The sequence below is a fragment of the Pseudophryne corroboree genome, unplaced genomic scaffold (genome assembly GCF_028390025.1).
Source record: "Pseudophryne corroboree isolate aPseCor3 unplaced genomic scaffold, aPseCor3.hap2 scaffold_610, whole genome shotgun sequence".
Lineage (NCBI taxonomy): Eukaryota > Metazoa > Chordata > Amphibia > Anura > Myobatrachidae > Pseudophryne > Pseudophryne corroboree.
Window position 1 is genome coordinate 185529 of NW_026970206.1, and position 16869 is coordinate 202397.

At 38.6% G+C, this 16869-nt stretch overlaps 2 non-coding genes across 2 annotated transcripts; one reads left to right on the forward strand and one right to left on the reverse strand.

Annotated features, from left to right (window-relative positions):
* The first annotated feature begins 3752 nt into the window (after window positions 1–3752).
* On the forward strand, window positions 3753–3826 carry TRNAN-AUU (transfer RNA asparagine (anticodon AUU)). The gene has a single exon. It is a non-coding gene; the product is annotated as a tRNA-Asn (tRNA).
* A 10201-nt stretch (window positions 3827–14027) lies between these two features.
* TRNAN-AUU (transfer RNA asparagine (anticodon AUU)) lies at window positions 14028–14101 on the reverse strand. The gene has a single exon. It is a non-coding gene; the product is annotated as a tRNA-Asn (tRNA).
* Between the last annotated feature and the right edge of the window lie 2768 nt (window positions 14102–16869).

Here is a 16869-nt window from a genome sequence, read left to right on the forward strand (position 1 = left end):
ACCTATGTTCACACGCCGACATCGGTCCTCTTCTCCATGTAGAATCCACGGATACCTGAAAAGAAAAGTTCAATATACTCACCTCAGCCAGGGTCCAGAGATAAATCCACGTACTTGGCAAAAAAAGAAAACGGACACACGGACCACCGGACTGAAAGGGGTCCCATGCTGACACATGAGACCCCTTACCCCGAATGCCGGGACACCACGTGACTCCTGTCACTGAAGTCCCTTCAGCCAATCAGGAAGCGCTACTTCCGTGGCGCTCACCTGATTGGCTGTGCGCTGTCTGTGCTGTGACAGCGCATCGCACAGCTCGGTCCATTAGTTTCAATGGTGGGAACTTTGCCGTCAGCGGTGGGGTTACCCGCGGTCAGCCGCTGACCGGCGGGTGACCTCACCGCTAGCCGCTAAGTTCCCACCATTGAATATAATGGACGGAGCTGTGCGATGCGCTGTCACAGCACAGACAGCGCACAGCCAATCAGGTGAGCGCCACGGAAGTAGCGCTTCCTGATTGGCTGAAGGGACTTCAGTGACAGGAGTCACGTGGTGTCCCGGCATTCGGGGTAAGGGGTCTCATGTGTCAGCATGGGACCCCTTTCAGTCCGGTGGTCCGTGTGTCCGTTTTCTTTTTTTGCCAAGTACGTGGATGTATCTCTGGACGTGGATGTACCTCTGGACGCTGGAAGGTGAGTATAATTTTTTTCACAGGTACCCTCGGATCGTCGGAGACCGTGGCAGTCGGCGTGTCAACATAGGTAAGTATGAATGTGTCGGCAGTGTGTAATAAAGTTTTACTGTCACGGTGTCTGTGTCCTGTTTTTATTTGGGTATTTTTTCCCCAGTAGAACTACAGGTACCAGCGGGCCCGTTTTTCTCCCGCATGCTGGTACTTGTGGTTCTCCAAGTACCAGTATGCGGGGGAGGCTTGCTGGGACTTGTAGTTCTTCTGGAAAAAACAATATTCTTGTCATTTTACTCTAGGCTATCAGCCTCCCATCCGCAGCCATTGGATGGGGGGGACAGCCTCGGGCTTCACCCCTTGCCCTTGGGTGGCTGGGGACCCCTTGATTGAAGGGGTCCCCACTCCCCCAGGGTACCCCGGCCAGGGGTGACTAGTTGGATATTTAATGCCACGGCCGCAGGGCACTGCATAAAAGTGACCCCCGGCTGTGGCATTATCTGTCCAGCTAGTGGAGCCCGATGCTGGTGTAAAAAATACGGGGGACCCCTACTCTTTTTGTCCCCCGTATTTTTTGCACCAGCACCAGGCGCAGAGCCCGGTGCTGGTTTTAAAAATACGGGGGATCCCTGCCCAATTTTCCCCCCGCATTTTTGGAACCAGGACCAGCTCGAAGAGCCCGAGGCTGGTTATGCTTTGGAGGGGGGACCCCACGCCATTTTTTTTTCCGTGTTTTTCCCGTTTTTTCCCGTTTTTTTAATTCGCGGCAAAATACGTCAAATTGTCCGTTTTTCGCCCGCGGGACTGTCGAATCCGTTTTTCATTGAATATGGTGAATTCCGGCAGCCACCTGCCGGAATTCACATGTCGAATTGTGTCGAATTTAAAAACGGCCATAATTTGCCGCGATTCGCCGTGAATTGCATATACCCCAAAGTAGCTTTTATGTAACCTTTTTAAACCTATTAGCATAGACCGAATCTCATCGTGTGTATAGGCCTTTAGTTCAACAACAGCATGGGACCAGTTAGTGTGTTTTGACCACTGCACAGCACCTGGTGTTATATAGTAAGCACCACTATGGCATAGTATACAGCATTATGGGCCTGATATGAGTGTGACCAGCGGTGATGTGGAATGCAGTAGGAGGTGCTGTTTAGCAAGCACCACTTCTATATTCACCATGCAGTATATTGTGTGAATATAGAAGTGTTGGTTGTGTTATGTATTAGAGTAATTATTGCAGCTCCCAGCTAAAATTGCAACAATGTAATTTAGTGACAAGCTGCAGAGATTAACCCTTTCTGTGGCTGCTGCACAACCTCTATTCATATCGCTGAATTAAATTAGGGAGATGTTCTCACCCCGCGAGCAAGCGCAGGTATATGCCACACTTATGGTAACATTGGATTTGCAGATATTTTCTTGCAGGGGTGTTTCTAAACAATTTGGCTTCAAATGCGAGATTTAAAAATGCGTGCCCCCCGCCACCATTGGCATTAAAAATTGTGCCCCTCCCCCATATATATATATAAAAAAAACTATATTTGCATGAGCGCTCCGGACGGGATGGGGGGGCGTGACCTCGCAAAAATGGGTATGGTCTCCATAAAATGGGCGTAGCCTTTCAGGCAAAGACTACCTTACACCCCAGTTCTTGACCCTGCACCAACAGACCTCGGCCACCACAGGGAAAAAAGTACAGTCATTTCCACCATGTTAAGCCCCACACATTAATGCCCTTTGGAACATATTATGTCACTCACCACAATATCTGTGATACACTATGCCCTACAGTAAAGCTTCTAATTACTTTTACAAAAACTGCTCAATGCCAAGAGTTTCACGTGCTGGGTGTCATGCTCATTGCCAGGGGTTTCACTCTCTGGGTGTCATGCTCATTGCCAGGGGGAACGCAGTAGGAGGTGTTATATAGTAAGCACCACTATGGCATAGTATATAGCATTATATATATTGTGAGCACTGGTGATGTTGAGTGCAGTAGAGCTGCTGCTGGGTAATTACAATTGACTACAACCACCAATATATTCTGCTGCACTATATATATGCAAAGCTAATTCTGCTGGGTAATTACAATTGAATACAACCACCAATATATTCTGCTGCACTATATCTATATATGCAAGCTAATTCTGCTGGGTAATTACAATTGACTACAACCACCAATATATTCTGCTGCACTATATCTATATATGCAAAGCTAATTCTGCTGAGTAATTACAATTGACTACAACCACCATTATATTCTGCTGCACTATATCTATATATGCAATGCTAATTCTGCTGGGTAATGCAAATTGAAACATTATTGCATAGTATGTGATTTTGAAGTACTTTTTTAAAGTTTTGAATGATATAGACCCAGTTTAATCTTTGTGGAATGCCTGGTTGTTGTTTTTAAGGTAATTTATTGCCTGGCATTTGAGGGGGTGGGGTGTGGTTACAGATTTCAATTATTGGTTTCACTTGTAATAGTCTTCTACTTAAGTCCAATGGTGTAGGCTGTGCAAAGCCATTTGGCTGTGCATTTATTGATCTAAGCGTGCATTTTTATCAAAGCGTGATAAAATTGACACATAACAGCAGCGTTCAATCAGTATCAATTTATCTTCAGCTGATGTCGATTGTGAATTTACGTTTCTTCTCTTCTTGTCACCTACAGGTAATTACAATTGACTACAACCACCAATATATTCTGCTGCACTATATCTATATATGCAAAGCTAATTCTGCTGGGTAATGCAAATTGAAACATTATTGCATAGTATGCAATAATATAGTATGCATATAGCAGAGGATAGTTTCAATCTGCCTACCTCTGGGTTATGGGCCCAGAATGCTTTCATTGCAGTACTCTGCTGCACATGTAAGTGCAAGAAATCCTGAAGCACTCACTCATCATGGGAAAGTACCAATGTGTTTCTTCGTTGATTGATGGAAGAAACATCTTACAAAAACTCTCCAGATTATTGACTTTTAAAGTTTTTCTAGGAAACGTTCTAGATGAATGCTTATTAGCGTTTGTCAGAACATACGTTTGCAAAGTGTCTCTGTGGCGCAATCAGTTAGCGTGTTTGGTTATTAACCAAAAGGTTGGTGGTTCAATCCCACCCAGGGACGTAATTTACCTTGTTATCAGATTTTGGTGATCTTTAAGTAGACAAGTCAAAATTTCAAACCCCCTCTTATGGTGTAGGGTACCTGGCCTTCTCTGATGTAATCAGAGTTAGATTTGATTAAGTGATTTTATAAAAAAAAAACAGCTAGGAAGCACAATTTAGCAGTGGGTTGCAGAGAAAAAGAAATATGCTGGCAAAAAAATCCAATTGAGTGATTAAACAGCTCTTCATTTTCTGGCTTTATTTTTAAGCTAACAAATTTGTTCTCTGAAAAGTGTCCACAAAGCCAAGTATCTGATTAACACCTTTGTAGGGATGGTTTTTCACCTATTACTAAATTAAACTTGCTTCATTGGAAAGGCAGCAAGATGCATCGTCATTTCAATATCTACTGAAATAATACAGGTTGACACCAGGAAACATTAACGCCACTGCATCCTTGCTGCTTTCTCATGTGGAAGTCTGTTTAATGTGAAAACAAGGTGATATCTAATTAGCACACAGGTAAGGAATTAAGAAAATCTTTATTTAAGGGTGAAGATGTTTCTCACAAAATCGTTGCCCCAATGCATCATAGAAATTCAAGCTGGAAAGATGATTTTAATATATCACTTGTACATTTTGTATTGCTCTTCTGGTGACAATGTAGTTTGTTTTTGTCAATTACCATTTTAATAATAGGGTAAAGAAAATTAAGTGGATTTTTGAAAGAAAACAATACTGTCAATATACTATTAAACAAATTAAAATGGTAAAAGTTATTGTACTTTAAGTAAAAATAAAAGAGCTAAAATATCAATCCCAATTTTGGATTACTTTAATTAAAAAAAAATGCATATAGCAGAGGATAGTTTCAATCTGCCTACCTCTGGGTTATCGGCCCAGCATGCTTCCATTGCAGTACTCTGCTGCACATGTAAGTGCAAGAGATCCTGAAGCACTCACTCATCATGGGAAAGTACCAATGTGTTTCTTCGTTGGTTGATGGAAGAAACATCTTACAAAAACTCTCCAGATTATTGACTTTTTTAAGTTTTTCTAGGAAACGTTCTAGATGAATGCTTATTAGCCTTTGTCAGTATGTACTTTTTGCAAAGTGTCTCTGTGGCGCAATCGGTTAGTGTGTTCGGCTATTAACCAAAAGGTTGGTGTTTCAATCCCACCAAGGGACGTAATTGACCTTGTGATCAGATTTTGGTGATATTTAAGTCGACAAGTCAAAATTTCAAACCCCCTGTTATGGTGTGGGTACCTGGCCTTCCCTGATGTAATCAGAGTTAGATTTGATTCAGTGATTTTATAAAAACAGCTAGGAAGCACAATTTAGCAGTGGGTTGCAGAGAAAAAAAATATGCTGGCAGAAAAATCCAATTGAGTGATTAAACAGCTCTTCATTTTCTGGCTTTATTTTTATGCTAACAAATTTGTTCTCTGAAAAGTGTCCACAAAGCCAAGTCTCTGATTAACACCTTTGTAAGGATGGTTTTTCACCTATTACTAAATTAAACTTGCTTCATTGGAAAGGCAGCAAGATGCATCCTCATTTCAATGTCTACTGAAATAATACAGGTTGACACCAGGAAACATTAACGCCACTGCATCCTTGCTGCTTTCTCATGTGGAAGTCTGTTTAATGTGAAAACAAGGTGATATCTAATTAGCACACAGGTAAGGAATTAAGAAAATCTTTATTTAAGGGTGAAGATGTTTCTCACAAAATCGTTGCCCCAATGCATCATTGAAATTCAACCTGGAAAGATGATTTTAATATATCACTTGTACATTTTGTATTGCTCTTCTGGTGACAATGTAGTTTGTTTTTGTCAATTACCATTTTAATAATAGGGTAAAGAAAATTAAGTGGATTTTTGAAATAAAACAATACTGTCAATATACTATTAAAACAAATTAAAATTGTAAAAGTTATTGTACTTTAAGTAAAAATAAAAGAGCAAAAATATCAATCCCAGTTTTGGATTACTTTAATTAACAAAAAAAATGCATATAGCAAAGGATAGTTTCAATCTACCTACCTCTGGGTTATGGGCCCAGCATGCTTCCATTGCAGTACTCTGCTGCACATGTAAGTGCAAGAGATCCTGAAGCACTCACTCATCATGGGAAAGTACCAATGTGTTTCTTCGTTGGTTGATGGAAGAAACATCTTACAAAAACTCTCCAGATTATTGACTTTTTAAAGTTTTTCTAGGAAACGTTCTAGATGAATGCTTATTAGCCTTTGTCAGTACGTACTTTTTGCAAAGTGTATCTGTGGCGCAATCGGTTAGTGTGTTCGGCTATTAACCAAAAGGTTGGTGGTTCAATCCCACCCAGGGACGTAATTGACCTTGTGATCAGATTTTGGTGATATTTAAGTCGACAAGTCAAAATTTCAAACCCCCTGTTATGGTGTGGGTAGCTGGCCTTCCCTGATGTAATCAGAGTTAGATCTGATTCCGTGATTTTATAAAAACAGCTAGGAAGCACAATTTAGCAGTGGGTTGCAGAGAAAAAAAATATGCTGGCAGAAAAATCCAATTGAGTGATTAAACAGCTCTTCATTTTCTGGCTTTATTTTTATGCTAACAAATTTGTTCTCTGAAAAGTGTCCACAAAGCCAAGTCTCTGATTAACACCTTTGTAAGGATGGTTTTTCACCTATTACTAAATTAAACTTGCTTCATTGGAAAGGCAGCAAGATGCATCCTCATTTCAATGTCTACTGAAATAATACAGGTTGACACCAGGAAACATTAACGCCACTGCATCCTTGCTGCTTTCTCATGTGGAAGTCTGTTTAATGTGAAAACAAGGTGATATCTAATTAGCACACAGGTAAGGAATTAAGAAAATCTTTATTTAAGGGTGAAGATGTTTCTCACAAAATCGTTGCCCCAATGCATCATTGAAATTCAACCTGGAAAGATGATTTTAATATATCACTTGTACATTTTGTATTGCTCTTCTGGTGACAATGTAGTTTGTTTTTGTCAATTACCATTTTAATAATAGGGTAAAGAAAATTAAGTGGATTTTTGAAAGAAAACAATACTGTCAATATACTATTAAACAAATTAAAATGGTAAAAGTTATTGTACTTTAAGTAAAAATAAAAGAGCTAAAATATCAATCCCAATTTTGGATTACTTTAATTAAAAAAAAATGCATATAGCAGAGGATAGTTTCTATCTGCCTACCTCTGGGTTATCGGCCCAGCATGCTTCCATTGCAGTACTCTGCTGCACATGTAAGTGCAAGAGATCCTGAAGCACTCACTCATCATGGGAAAGTACCAATGTGTTTCTTCGTTGGTTGATGGAAGAAACATTTTACAAAAACTCTCCAGATTATTGACTTTTTTAAGTTTTTCTAGGAAACGTTCTAGATGAATGCTTATTAGCCTTTGTCAGTATGTACTTTTTGCAAAGTGTCTCTGTGGCGCAATCGGTTAGTGTGTTCGGCTATTAACCAAAAGGTTGGTGGTTCAATCCCACCCAGGGACGTAATTGACCTTGTGATCAGATTTTGGTGATATTTAAGTCGACAAGTCAAAATTTCAAACCCCCTGTTATGGTGTGGGTACCTGGCCTTCCCTGATGTAATCAGAGTTAGATTTGATTCAGTGATTTTATAAAAACAACTAGGAAGCACAATTTAGCAGTGGGTTGCAGAGAAAAAAAATATGCTGGCAGAAAAATCCAATTGAGTGATTAAACAGCTCTTCATTTTCTGGCTTTATTTTTATGCTAACAAATTTGTTCTCTGAAAAGTGTCCACAAAGCCAAGTCTCTGATTAACACCTTTGTAAGGATGGTTTTTCACCTATTACTAAATTAAACTTGTTTCATTGGAAAGGCAGCAAGATGCATCCTCATTTCAATGTCTACTGAAATAATACAGGTTGACACCAGGAAACATTAACGCCACTGCATCCTTGCTGCTTTCTCATGTTGAAGTCTGTTTAATGCGAAAACAAGGTGATATCTAATTAGCACACAGGTAAGGAATTAAGAAAATCTTTATTTAAGGGTGAAGATGTTTCTCACAAAATCGTTGCCCCAATGCATCATTGAAATTCAAGCTGGAAAGATGATTTTAATATATCACTTGTACATTTTGTATTGCTCTTCTGGTGACAATGTAGTTTGTTTTTGTCAATTACCATTTTAATAATAGGGTAAAGAAAATTAAGTGGATTTTTGAAAGAAAACAATACTGTCAATATACTATTAAAACAAATTAAAATGGTAAAAGTTATTGTACTTTAAGTAAAAATAAAAGAGCCAAAATATCAATCCCAGTTTTGAATTACTTTAATTAACAAAAAAAAATTGCATATAGCAGAGGATAGTTTCAATCTGCCTACCTCTGGGTTATGGGCCCAGCATGCTTCCGTTGCTGTACTCTGCTGCACATGTAAGTGCAAGAGATCCTGAAGCACTCACTCATCATGGGAAAGTACCAATGTGTTTCTTCGTTGGTTGATGGAAGAAACATTTTACAAAAACTCTCCAGATTATTGACTTTTTAAAGTTTTTCTAGGAAACGTTCTAGATGAATGCTTATTAGCCTTTGTCAGTATGTACTTTTTGCAAAGTGTCTCTGTGGCGCAATCGGTTAGTGTGTTCGGCTATTAACCAAAAGGTTGGTGGTTCAATCCCACCCAGGGACGTAATTGACCTTGTGATCAGATTTTGGTGATATTTAAGTCGACAAGTCAAAATTTCAAACCCCCTGTTATGGTGTGGGTACCTGGCCTTCCCTGATGTAATCAGAGTTAGATTTGATTCAGTGATTTTATAAAAACAGCTAGGAAGCACAATTTAGCAGTGGGTTGCAGAGAAAAAAATATGCTGGCAGAAAAATCCAATTGAGTGATTAAACAGCTCTTCATTTTCTGGCTTTATTTTTATGCTAACAAATTTGTTCTCTGAAAAGTGTCCACAAAGCCAAGTCTCTGATTAACACCTTTGTAAGGATGGTTTTTCACCTATTACTAAATTAAACTTGTTTCATTGGAAAGGCAGCAAGATGCATCCTCATTTCAATGTCTACTGAAATAATACAGGTTGACACCAGGAAACATTAACGCCACTGCATCCTTGCTGCTTTCTCATGTTGAAGTCTGTTTAATGCGAAAACAAGGTGATATCTAATTAGCACACAGGTAAGGAATTAAGAAAATCTTTATTTAAGGGTGAAGATGTTCTCACAAAATCGTTGCCCCAATGCATCATTGAAATTCAAGCTGGAAAGATGATTTTAATATATCACTTGTACATTTTGTATTGCTCTTCTGGTGACAATGTAGTTTGTTTTTGTCAATTACCATTTTAATAATAGGGTAAAGAAAATTAAGTGGATTTTTGAAAGAAAACAATACTGTCAATATACTATTAAAACAAATTAAAATGGTAAAAGTTATTGTACTTTAAGTAAAAATAAAAGAGCCAAAATATCAATCCCAGTTTTGAATTACTTTAATTAACAAAAAAAAATTGCATATAGCAGAGGATAGTTTCAATCTGCCTACCTCTGGGTTATGGGCCCAGCATGCTTCCGTTGCTGTACTCTGCTGCACATGTAAGTGCAAGAGATCCTGAAGCACTCACTCATCATGGGAAAGTACCAATGTGTTTCTTCGTTGGTTGATGGAAGAAACATTTTACAAAAACTCTCCAGATTATTGACTTTTTAAAGTTTTTCTAGGAAACGTTCTAGATGAATGCTTATTAGCCTTTGTCAGTATGTACTTTTTGCAAAGTGTCTCTGTGGCGCAATTGGTTAGTGTGTACGGCTATTAACCAAAAGGTTGGTGGTTAAATCCTACCCAGGGACGTAATTGACCTTGTGATCAGATTTTGGTGATATTTAAGTAGACAAGTCAAAATTTCAAGCCCCCAAAACTGGGATTGATATTTTGGCTCTTTTATTTTTACTTAAAGTACAATAACTTTTACCATTTTAATTTGTTTTAATAGTATATTGACAGTATTGTTTTCTTTCAAAAATCCACTTAATTTTCTTTACCCTATTATTAAAATGGTAATTGACAAAAACAAACTACATTGTCACCAGAAGAGCAATACAAAATGTACAAGTGATATATTAAAATCATCTTTCCAGCTTGAATTTCAATGATGCATTGGGGCAACGATTTTGTGAGAAACATCTTCACCCTTAAATAAAGATTTTCTTAATTCCTTACCTGTGTGCTAATTAGATATCACCTTGTTTTCGCATTAAACAGACTTCAACATGAGAAAGCAGCAAGGATGCAGTGGCGTTAATGTTTCCTGGTGTCAACCTGTATTATTTCAGTAGACATTGAAATGAGGATGCATCTTGCTGCCTTTCCAATGAAACAAGTTTAATTTAGTAATAGGTGAAAAACCATCCTTACAAAGGTGTTAATCAGAGACTTGGCTTTGTGGACACTTTTCAGAGAACAAATTTGTTAGCATAAAAATAAAGCCAGAAAATGAAGAGCTGTTTAATCACTCAATTGGATTTTTCTGCCAGCATATTTTTTTTCTCTGCAACCCACTGCTAAATTGTGCTTCCTAGCTGTTTTTATAAAATCACTGAATCAAATCTAACTCTGATTACATCAGGGAAGGCCAGGTACCCACACCATAACAGGGGGTTTGAAATTTTGACTTGTCGACTTAAATATCACCAAAATCTGATCACAAGGTCAATTACGTCCCTGGGTGGGATTGAACCACCAACCTTTTGGTTAATAGCCGAACACACTAACCGATTGCGCCACAGAGACACTTTGCAAAAAGTACATACTGACAAAGGCTAATAAGCATTCATCTAGAACGTTTCCTAGAAAAACTTAAAAAAGTCAATAATCTGGAGAGTTTTTGTAAAATGTTTCTTCCATCAACCAACGAAGAAACACATTGGTACTTTCCCATGATGAGTGAGTGCTTCAGGATCTCTTGCACTTACATGTGCAGCAGAGTACTGCAATGGAAGCATGCTGGGCCGATAACCCAGAGGTAGGCAGATAGAAACTATCCTCTGCTATATGCATTTTTTTTAATTAAAGTAATCCAAAATTGGGATTGATATTTTAGCTCTTTTATTTTTACTTAAAGTACAATAACTTTTACCATTTTAATTTGTTTAATAGTATATTGACAGTATTGTTTTCTTTCAAAAATCCACTTAATTTTCTTTACCCTATTATTAAAATGGTAATTGACAAAAACAAACTACATTGTCACCAGAAGAGCAATACAAAATGTACAAGTGATATATTAAAATCATCTTTCCAGGTTGAATTTCAATGATGCATTGGGGCAACGATTTTGTGAGAAACATCTTCACCCTTAAATAAAGATTTTCTTAATTCCTTACCTGTGTGCTAATTAGATATCACCTTGTTTTCACATTAAACAGACTTCCACATGAGAAAGCAGCAAGGATGCAGTGGCGTTGTTTCCTGGTGTCAACCTGTATTATTTCAGTAGACATTGAAATGAGGATGCATCTTGCTGCCTTTCCAATGAAGCAAGTTTAATTTAGTAATAGGTGAAAAACCATCCTTACAAAGGTGTTAATCAGAGACTTGGCTTTGTGGACACTTTTCAGAGAACAAATTTGTTAGCATAAAAATAAAGCCAGAAAATGAAGATCTGTTTAATCACTCAATTGGATTTTTCTGCCAGCATATTTTTTTTCTCTGCAACCCACTGCTAAATTGTGCTTCCTAGCTGTTTTTATAAAATCACGGAATCAGATCTAACTCTGATTACATCAGGGAAGGCCAGCTACCCACACCATAACAGGGGGTTTGAAATTTTGACTTGTCGACTTAAATATCACCAAAATCTGATCACAAGGTCAATTACGTCCCTGGGTGGGATTGAACCACCAACCTTTTGGTTAATAGCCGAACACACTAACCGATTGCGCCACAGATACACTTTGCAAAAAGTACGTACTGACAAAGGCTAATAAGCATTCATCTAGAACGTTTCCTAGAAAAACTTTAAAAAGTCAATAATCTGGAGAGTTTTTGTAAGATGTTTCTTCCATCAACCAACGAAGAAACACATTGGTACTTTCCCATGATGAGTGAGTGCTTCAGGATCTCTTGCACTTACATGTGCAGCAGAGTACTGCAATGGAAGCATGCTGGGCCCATAACCCAGAGGTAGGTAGATTGAAACTATCCTTTGCTATATGCATTTTTTTTGTTAATTAAAGTAATCCAAAACTGGGATTGATATTTTTGCTCTTTTATTTTTACTTAAAGTACAATAACTTTTACAATTTTAATTTGTTTTAATAGTATATTGACAGTATTGTTTTATTTCAAAAATCCACTTAATTTTCTTTACCCTATTATTAAAATGGTAATTGACAAAAACAAACTACATTGTCACCAGAAGAGCAATACAAAATGTACAAGTGATATATTAAAATCATCTTTCCAGGTTGAATTTCAATGATGCATTGGGGCAACGATTTTGTGAGAAACATCTTCACCCTTAAATAAAGATTTTCTTAATTCCTTACCTGTGTGCTAATTAGATATCACCTTGTTTTCACATTAAACAGACTTCCACATGAGAAAGCAGCAAGGATGCAGTGGCGTTAATGTTTCCTGGTGTCAACCTGTATTATTTCAGTAGACATTGAAATGAGGATGCATCTTGCTGCCTTTCCAATGAAGCAAGTTTAATTTAGTAATAGGTGAAAAACCATCCTTACAAAGGTGTTAATCAGAGACTTGGCTTTGTGGACACTTTTCAGAGAACAAATTTGTTAGCATAAAAATAAAGCCAGAAAATGAAGAGCTGTTTAATCACTCAATTGGATTTTTCTGCCAGCATATTTTTTTTCTCTGCAACCCACTGCTAAATTGTGCTTCCTAGCTGTTTTTATAAAATCACTGAATCAAATCTAACTCTGATTACATCAGGGAAGGCCAGGTACCCACACCATAACAGGGGGTTTGAAATTTTGACTTGTCGACTTAAATATCACCAAAATCTGATCACAAGGTCAATTACGTCCCTTGGTGGGATTGAAACACCAACCTTTTGGTTAATAGCCGAACACACTAACCGATTGCGCCACAGAGACACTTTGCAAAAAGTACATACTGACAAAGGCTAATAAGCATTCATCTAGAACGTTTCCTAGAAAAACTTAAAAAAGTCAATAATCTGGAGAGTTTTTGTAAGATGTTTCTTCCATCAACCAACGAAGAAACACATTGGTACTTTCCCATGATGAGTGAGTGCTTCAGGATCTCTTGCACTTACATGTGCAGCAGAGTACTGCAATGGAAGCATGCTGGGCCGATAACCCAGAGGTAGGCAGATTGAAACTATCCTCTGCTATATGCATTTTTTTTAAATTAAAGTAATCCAAAATTGGGATTGATATTTTAGCTCTTTTATTTTTACTTAAAGTACAATAACTTTTACCATTTTAATTTGTTTAATAGTATATTGACAGTATTGTTTTCTTTCAAAAATCCACTTAATTTTCTTTACCCTATTATTAAAATGGTAATTGACAAAAACAAACTACATTGTCACCAGAAGAGCAATACAAAATGTACAAGTGATATATTAAAATCATCTTTCCAGCTTGAATTTCTATGATGCATTGGGGCAACGATTTTGTGAGAAACATCTTCACCCTTAAATAAAGATTTTCTTAATTCCTTACCTGTGTGCTAATTAGATATCACCTTGTTTTCACATTAAACAGACTTCCACATGAGAAAGCAGCAAGGATGCAGTGGCGTTAATGTTTCCTGGTGTCAACCTGTATTATTTCAGTAGATATTGAAATGACGATGCATCTTGCTGCCTTTCCAATGAAGCAAGTTTAATTTAGTAATAGGTGAAAAACCATCCCTACAAAGGTGTTAATCAGATACTTGGCTTTGTGGACACTTTTCAGAGAACAAATTTGTTAGCTTAAAAATAAAGCCAGAAAATGAAGAGCTGTTTAATCACTCAATTGGATTTTTTTGCCAGCATATTTCTTTTTCTCTGCAACCCACTGCTAAATTGTGCTTCCTAGCTGTTTTTTTTTTATAAAATCACTTAATCAAATCTAACTCTGATTACATCAGAGAAGGCCAGGTACCCTACACCATAAGAGGGGGTTTGAAATTTTGACTTGTCTACTTAAAGATCACCAAAATCTGATAACAAGGTAAATTACGTCCCTGGGTGGGATTGAACCACCAACCTTTTGGTTAATAACCAAACACGCTAACTGATTGCGCCACAGAGACACTTTGCAAACGTATGTTCTGACAAAAGCTAATAAGCATTCATCTAGAACGTTTCCTAGAAAAACTTTAAAAGTCAATAATCTGGAGAGTTTTTGTAAGATGTTTCTTCCATCAATCAACGAAGAAACACATTGGTACTTTCCCATGATGAGTGAGTGCTTCAGGATTTCTTGCACTTACATGTGCAGCAGAGTACTGCAATGAAAGCATTCTGGGCCCATAACCCAGAGGTAGGCAGATTGAAACTATCCTCTGCTATATGCATACTATATTATTGCATACTATGCAATAATGTTTCAATTTGCATTACCCAGCAGAATTAGCTTTGCATATATAGATATAGTGCAGCAGAATATATTGGTGGTTGTAGTCAATTGTAATTACCTGTAGGTGACAAGAAGAGAAGAAACGTAAATTCACAATCGACATCAGCTGAAGATAAATTGATACTGATTGAACGCTGCTGTTATGTGTCAATTTTATCACGCTTTGATAAAAATGCACGCTTAGATCAATAAATGCACAGCCAAATGGCTTTGCACAGCCTACACCATTGGACTTAAGTAGAAGACTATTACAAGTGAAACCAATAATTGAAATCTGTAACCACACCCCACCCCCTCAAATGCCAGGCAATAAATTACCTTAAAAACAACAACCAGGCATTCCACAAAGATTAAACTGGGTCTATATCATTCAAAACTTTAAAAAAGTACTTCAAAATCACATACTATGCAATAATGTTTCAATTTGCATTACCCAGCAGAATTAGCATTGCATATATAGATATAGTGCAGCAGAATATAATGGTGGTTGTAGTCAATTGTAATTACTCAGCAGAATTAGCTTTGCATATATAGATATAGTGCAGCAGAATATATTGGTGGTTGTAGTCAATTGTAATTACCCAGCAGAATTAGCTTGCATATATAGATATAGTGCAGCAGAATATATTGGTGGTTGTATTCAATTGTAATTACCCAGCAGAATTAGCTTTGCATATATATAGTGCAGCAGAATATATTGGTGGTTGTAGTCAATTGTAATTACCCAGCAGCAGCTCTACTGCACTCAACATCACCAGTGCTCACAATATATATAATGCTATATACTATGCCATAGTGGTGCTTACTATATAACACCTCCTACTGCGTTCCCCCTGGCAATGAGCATGACACCCAGAGAGTGAAACCCCTGGCAATGAGCATGACACCCAGCACGTGAAACTCTTGGCATTGAGCAGTTTTTGTAAAAGTAATTAGAAGCTTTACTGTAGGGCATAGTGTATCACAGATATTGTGGTGAGTGACATAATATGTTCCAAAGGGCATTAATGTGTGGGGCTTAACATGGTGGAAATGACTGTACTTTTTTCCCTGTGGTGGCCGAGGTCTGTTGGTGCAGGGTCAAGAACTGGGGTGTAAGGTAGTCTTTGCCTGAAAGGCTACGCCCATTTTATGGAGACCATACCCATTTTTGCGAGGTCACGCCCCCCCCATCCCGTCCGGAGCGCTCATGCAAATATAGTTTTTTTTATATATATATATATGGGGGAGGGGCACAATTTTTAATGCCAATGGTGGCGGGGGGCACGCATTTTTAAATCTCGCATTTGAAGCCAAATTGTTTAGAAACACCCCTGCAAGAAAATATCTGCAAATCCAATGTTACCATAAGTGTGGCATATACCTGCGCTTGCTCGCGGGGTGAGAACATCTCCCTAATTTAATTCAGCGATATGAATAGAGGTTGTGCAGCAGCCACAGAAAGGGTTAATCTCTGCAGCTTGTCACTAAATTACATTGTTGCAATTTTAGCTGGGAGCTGCAATAATTACTCTAATACATAACACAACCAACACTTCTATATTCACACAATATACTGCATGGTGAATATAGAAGTGGTGCTTGCTAAACAGCACCTCCTACTGCATTCCACATCACCGCTGGTCACACTCATATCAGGCCCATAATGCTGTATACTATGCCATAGTGGTGCTTACTATATAACACCAGGTGCTGTGCAGTGGTCAAAACACACTAACTGGTCCCATGCTGTTGTTGAACTAAAGGCCTATACACACGATGAGATTCGGTCTATGCTAATAGGTTTAAAAAGGTTACATAAAAGCTACTTTGGGGTATATGCAATTCACGGCGAATCGCGGCAAATTATGGCCGTTTTTAAATTCGACACAATTCGACATGTGAATTCCGGCAGGTGGCTGCCGGAATTCACCATATTCAATGAAAAACGGATTCGACAGTCCCGCGGGCGAAAAACTGACAATTTGACGTATTTTGCCGCGAATTAAAAAAACGGGAAAAAACGGGAAAAACACGGAAAAAAAAAATGGCGTGGGGTCCCCCCTCCAAAGCATAACCAGCCTCGGGCTCTTCGAGCTGGTCCTGGTTCCAAAAATGCGGGGGGGAAATTGGGCAGGGATCCCCCGTATTTTTAAAACCAGCACCGGGCTCTGCGCCTGGTGCTGGTGCAAAAAATACGGGGGACAAAAAGAGTAGGGGTCCCCCGTATTTTTTACACCAGCATCGGGCTCCACTAGCTGGACAGATAATGCCACAGCCGGGGGTCACTTTTATGCAGTGCCCTGCGGCCGTGGCATTAAATATCCAACTAGTCACCCCTGGCCGGGGTACCCTGGGGGAGTGGGGACCCCTTCAATCAAGGGGTCCCCAGCCACCCAAGGGCAAGGGGTGAAGCCCGAGGCTGTCCCCCCCATCCAATGGCTGCGGATGGGAGGCTGATAG